This window comes from Fukomys damarensis, unplaced genomic scaffold (genome assembly GCF_012274545.1).
Source record: "Fukomys damarensis isolate Sample0158 unplaced genomic scaffold, DMR_v1.0_HiC HiC_scaffold_8, whole genome shotgun sequence".
Lineage (NCBI taxonomy): Eukaryota > Metazoa > Chordata > Mammalia > Rodentia > Bathyergidae > Fukomys > Fukomys damarensis.
This window is the reverse complement of record NW_022900920.1, coordinates 32,078,330-32,083,379: the sequence shown is the minus strand read 5'-3', so window position 1 is coordinate 32,083,379 and position 5,050 is coordinate 32,078,330. Positions and strand designations below refer to the sequence as shown.

The following is a 5,050-nucleotide window of genomic DNA, read 5'->3' as shown; positions in this document are numbered from 1 at the left end:
CGGGCTGCGGCGGGGGCCAGCCGCCCTCGGCGCTCGGCAGGGGGAAGTAAGGGACCATGGTCTCGACCCGGGGTCCCGGCCTCCAGCCCCGGACCTGTGGAGGAGGGTGGGGGCTCTGGTTCCTACTCTGGGGATGTTCCGCACCTACTCTCTGCTCGTCCCGGGCTGGGCCCAAACCCCAGGCGGCCGGCAGCTGTAGGGACCCAAGGACGTTTCAAACTCTCAGCCCTGGCGTGCTTTTCCTAGCAGGCCCCACTCACTGTCTGCGTCAGCCAAGCGGGATAGGTCCCCAGCATTTAGGGGAGCCGAGGGGGTCGAGGTCGGGCTTCACCACGTCCAGCTTCGCTCCTGGCCTCAGGCACACCTCCGTTACCAGGTAGCGGGAATGCTTTGAGCTGGCCGGGAGCCAGCCCTCTGTCCGCACCACTGAGCACAGGGTCATAGTGGCCCCAGGCAAGAGGCAGTGGCCTGAGCTGGGCAGCCCCCAATTCTGGCGATGTCACCACAGTTTCTAGCCATTCTTCAAAACCCAGCTGCCCTCTGGAGAGAGCGCCACACTTGCCTGGTGATGTCACCTTGGTCCCGACTGAGCTGCTCTCCCAAATCCAATCCTGGGAGCCATGGCCTCGTGAGAACAGCGCCTAGCTCAGGCTCTTGCTAGACAGGCAGGGGCCGGAAGGCCAGGGGCAGACCTAGGGCCTTGCACATGCTGTCCCCAGACCTAGAGCTTCATTTGGAATCCACCTAACACTCCCTGCCTCACAGCTCCCCTTTTGTCCCCTTTAACAGTTGTAGCCCAGCACTCGAATAGGGGAAGGCCTTCTCCATTGGTAATAGGCAGAATAATGCCCCCATGTCTATAACCTCACTATGGGAAACTGAGTAAGTCATGTTATATGGCAAAGGGGAATAAGGCTGGTGTTGAGGAGAGGGGAGGAGGGGGAAGCCTTAGGTGCAAAGGCCTTAGGCTCAAGTTTCCAGAATCACCGAAAGCAAAACAAAAGAACTGTCCTAGTAAGCCTGGTGTGAACACAGGGCCTTTAACTGTGAGCAAGGTGGCCAAAGTGTCCAAGGGTTGCCTGAAAGCCAGGCTTGGCCAGCCAGTGCAGACTCGAGGTGGAAGGGGTCTCGAGGGAGGATGTGATCAGCCCCCAGAAGCTGCAGTGGGCAGGACAATAGGGTCACCCTACAGCCTCCAAGTAGGGGTGCAGTGCTGCTGGCATCCTGATTTTAGCCACTGAGATCCATTTCAGTCTTCACCCCTCCAGAGACAGACCAAATTCAAGAACAGCTTAGGAAGGTGAGGAACCTTCCTAGGACCACACCTGAGTTTCTGTGTATTCATTCACTCTGATTCCAGGATCTGATTCCCTGGATTTTCCGGGTTCATTCTCAGTAAAGTGGTTCTTAGGGGTAGGATATTCTGTGCTTAGCTCTTGTGTGCTTTAAGGTGAAGCTACTCAGTAAGTTTCTGGCAGCCAGTAGCTGGGAAAGGGATGCTCAGCTTTGTCTTAAAGCTACTGATTGCCCTTCAGGTGCCATGAAAAAGAGCTGCTGAGTGTTTTCGGTTGGAGAACTTTGTGATCAGAAGCTCACAGGTGGGCACAGTGGAGGACACAGGGTTAGACAGACAGGAAGCCAGCCAGAGGAGGTACTGACAAGCAAAGGCGGAAAAGACGGGGGAGAGGGGTTCATCTGGCCACCCCATGATGGCCTGGCTGGAGTGCAGGAGAGAGGGTGGATGAACACGTTTCTGGCTTGGCTGCTTGTTGGGTAACTGAGGCAATGCTAATGACACCACAAAGCTCCTACCTCCAAATTCCAGGAATGTGGGGACTCTTTACAACTCATGAACTTTTAGGGGACGTGGTCAGACTATAGCAGAGAGCATGACTGAAGAGGGAAACTGATGCACCCTCCCTGTACCTTAGCAAGGGCCCCCAGTGAGGGAACGAGGAGGACCTGTTGGAGAGTGGGGAGAACATGATGGAAGCCAGATCATCAGAGAAGTAGGAAAGGAGGAGAAAATCTCAGGGATGGAGAGCATTTGTACTGGGGACTTCAGCAGCACCCCAAGTCACTTCCCAGTTAGCTCTGTGCTTGACAATCACAAGAGAAATCAGATAATTTGAAAGGAAAGGGAATCCCGGCCAAGAGATGGAAGAGCAGGGGAAATTCCTTTAGCCATTTTACAGAGGACACAGCAGGCCAAACTCCATTTTGGCGATGTGTGCTGTTTGGTGGCTCTGGAACCTATCTAAGCTTACAGACCAGCTGGGGGATGGACTGAGTCACACAAACTTGATTTTGGGCAAGGGTAAGAAGAGGGAAGATTCCTGTTTCTTGTGTGAAAGTCACTGAGTCTCTGTTTTCTCATCTGTGAAGTGGGGATCATAGCCCCTACTTCCCAAATGTAGTGTGAGGACTTAAGAAGAGGTGTGTAGAAATTTTAATGCCATACGGGGCACATCATGAAAGCTCAGTACTCCTTATATTTTACTATTACTAGTACTAGTCTTATTTTGAGAGGGGTCTCACTATGCAGTTCAGGCTGGCTTGGAGTTCTCCATCCTCCAGTCTCAGGCTTGACTGCTGGAATGGCAGCATGCGTCACCGTGGCCAGCTGTATTTTCACCATCCTTAATGAGGAGCTCGGGCTGCACAATTGTGGCTGCAAGCAGACAGCCAGGTGCCCTTGTTTCCCCTCCCCAGCCTTGGCTCCTTTGGTCTGATCCCCAGTCCAGCCCCAGTGCATCCAGTGTCGTGCCACTGTCACCTCCTTATCTGCCTCAGCTGTGCATCCAGGCAGACCTCAAGAAAGAGGCCCAGGGGGCCAGGATTTAGCTCAGTGGTTCCGCTGCCTTGCAGGCGCAAGGACCGGAGTGTGATTCCCGGTACGGAAAGAGGCCCAGGTCTCTTGTCTTGGACTTAGACAAGGACAAGGGAGGAGGAAGGAGAGTGTCCGGAAAAGAACCTTGTTGATGTAACCTGAAACGACTTTAGCCTTCATGGAGGTGAAAGAGAAGAGGTGAGCCGGCCAGGAATCCAGGACACCTGCCTCTAATTTACTAGCCTCCTCTTTTTTGGAGGGGGTGAGGGTAGGGCAAGCGCCCAAGACAAATATGGCGGTGACGGTCTCAGGCGCGGTCACCTGCCTGAGCCAATCGCTGGGCTGGGAGGAGGGAAAGCCTGGGGAAACTCGGTGAGGAGCGTGCGCAGGCGCACTGTCTGGCACTTGGCTCCGCAGCCGGGGAATTAGGCTTCGACCACCGGGATTGTGGTGAGAGGTTGGACCCCCGGGCTGGGCGAGCAGGCGGGCCGGGCCGGATTGGGGGGGGGGCCGATCTGACACAGATGCCAAACCCACGGGGGCACAATGCCTTCCGCCCCGGGAGCCGTGTGAGCCGTGTGCAGGGGTCCTAGAGGTGATGAGGTTTGTGGATCAGATCTGGGGTCAGGGCTGCGGGAGCAGGGGTGGGATCCCCTTGAAGGGCTCCCTGGGAGAGAGCAGAGGGGACGCTTCGCGTCAGAGCCCCCTGGAGATCGTGGGTCCCCGGAAGCAGGGGTCCGGCTTGGAGCCCATTCTTTGACCTAACGCTCTTAACGTGGTAGCTCAGTAGGAGCACTCGGGAAGCCAAAACCGGGAGACAGAATGCCCGCTTTGATTTAGAGGTCTGGAGTGCGGCCTGGGGCTGCCCTAGGTGAGAGTGCAGCGCCTCAAGTGGTTCTCACCTGCAGATGGGTGGGGATGCAGGACTGGAGTAAAGAGCTCGGGGCTGGTCCAGAGCTCCTTCCCTGCTGGGAGGAGCCAGTGGTCCTGGCGAAGCTGCTGCCCGGCCAGTGCCACTGTAGTGTCCAGTGAGGTGAAGACTCATTTCTGGCTGGGATAGAGGGTTGGCGCCCCCAGCGACACCCCTCGGGCTGGGCTCTGCTGTGGGGAGACTGGGCAGGGAGAGCAGGCTCTGGAGGAGAAAGGGGACACACAGCAAACTATCCAGAATCAGCCACTTGGTGATAAAATGGCACACCTAGTTGCTCTGCATGTTATACCTGAAACTTTTGTCTGTTTATTTGATGCCCTCAGGACAGGCAGGGACTGGAGTTGTTTTTCTTTATCTGAGACAGGGTCTTGCTATGTAGTCCAGACTGGCCTCAAACTCACAGCAACCCTCCTGCCTCAGCCTCCCAAGTGCTGGGATTACAGGCAGATCTGACCGGAGTTGTTTTTCCTGCTTCACAGATGTGGAAATAAACAAAGCTAGTCAGTGTTAATGTTCAGACCTGACCTGGGACTCCTCACTCCAAATTATGCTTATTAGTAGCATTTCCCTTCTGCACCAACACGGAAGCCTCCCTCTGACACCCCTTGTCCCAGGGCCACATCTGAGGTTCTTGGTTTCCTCCCTGGCACACACACCCCACAGGTTGATTCATCCAGCAGGGAGAGGCTGCTGTGCTGCTCAGTCTGGGTTCTTTATCTCTCAGGAGCCTAAAGGAATGAAGTAGGAGTTTTTGCAGGTTGCCAGAGGGCTGGTTCCAAGCAGCTGAGGCTGAGATGGTCACGTCTCACTGCCAGCCAGTGTCCCTTGCCTCACCGTCCTCGGGACAGAATCTCCACTCTTCCCACCACCACCCTTTCTACAAGCGCTTGACTGCACTGTTTCGGGGCTGGTACTTTGCTGTTAGCAGTGCTCCTGTTTGCACGCCTGTGGCCTCTCTTTGCATACCTTCTTCTCCGGAGCTGTTTGGAAGGAGCCCTTTGACCTGACCCTACCCTTAAGGAACTTTGGGGCTGGAGAAGGTTAAGGGAGGCCTTTGGATGCCTGATGAAGGGGCTCAGGGGCCTGGGGGAGGTGAGAATACCTGACTGGGTGCCTCCAGGATGTCCGGCATCCAGACTGCTCCTCTGGGCCTTGGATGAGCAGGATTTGCTAAGATTGTGCAGGAGGGGTGGTGTATGGTGAAGTGAGAAATTCTGAGCATTTTTAGTCAAAATCTTTCTTTCCCTCCCCCTCTCTCTCTCTCTCTCTCTCTCTCTCTCCCCCCTCCT

General features: G+C 55.5%; 1 protein-coding gene across 9 annotated transcripts in view; it reads left to right on the top strand.

Moving 5' to 3' along the window:
- The first annotated feature begins 16 nt into the window (after positions 1 to 16).
- Mfsd13a (major facilitator superfamily domain containing 13A) overlaps positions 17 to 5,050 on the top strand; it is an 11,386-nt gene continuing 6,352 nt past the window's right edge. For 3 of the 9 annotated variants that reach the window (XM_010626427.3, XM_033761454.1, XM_010626425.3), the window contains exon 1: positions 3,044 to 3,433. The gene's annotated coding sequence lies outside the window, so the exon portion shown is untranslated. Of the gene's footprint in view, positions 47 to 3,043; positions 3,434 to 5,050 lie in introns of those variants that run through there. The other 6 variants (XM_010626428.2, XM_010626426.2, XM_010626429.2 and 3 more) reach the window with 4 other exon arrangements.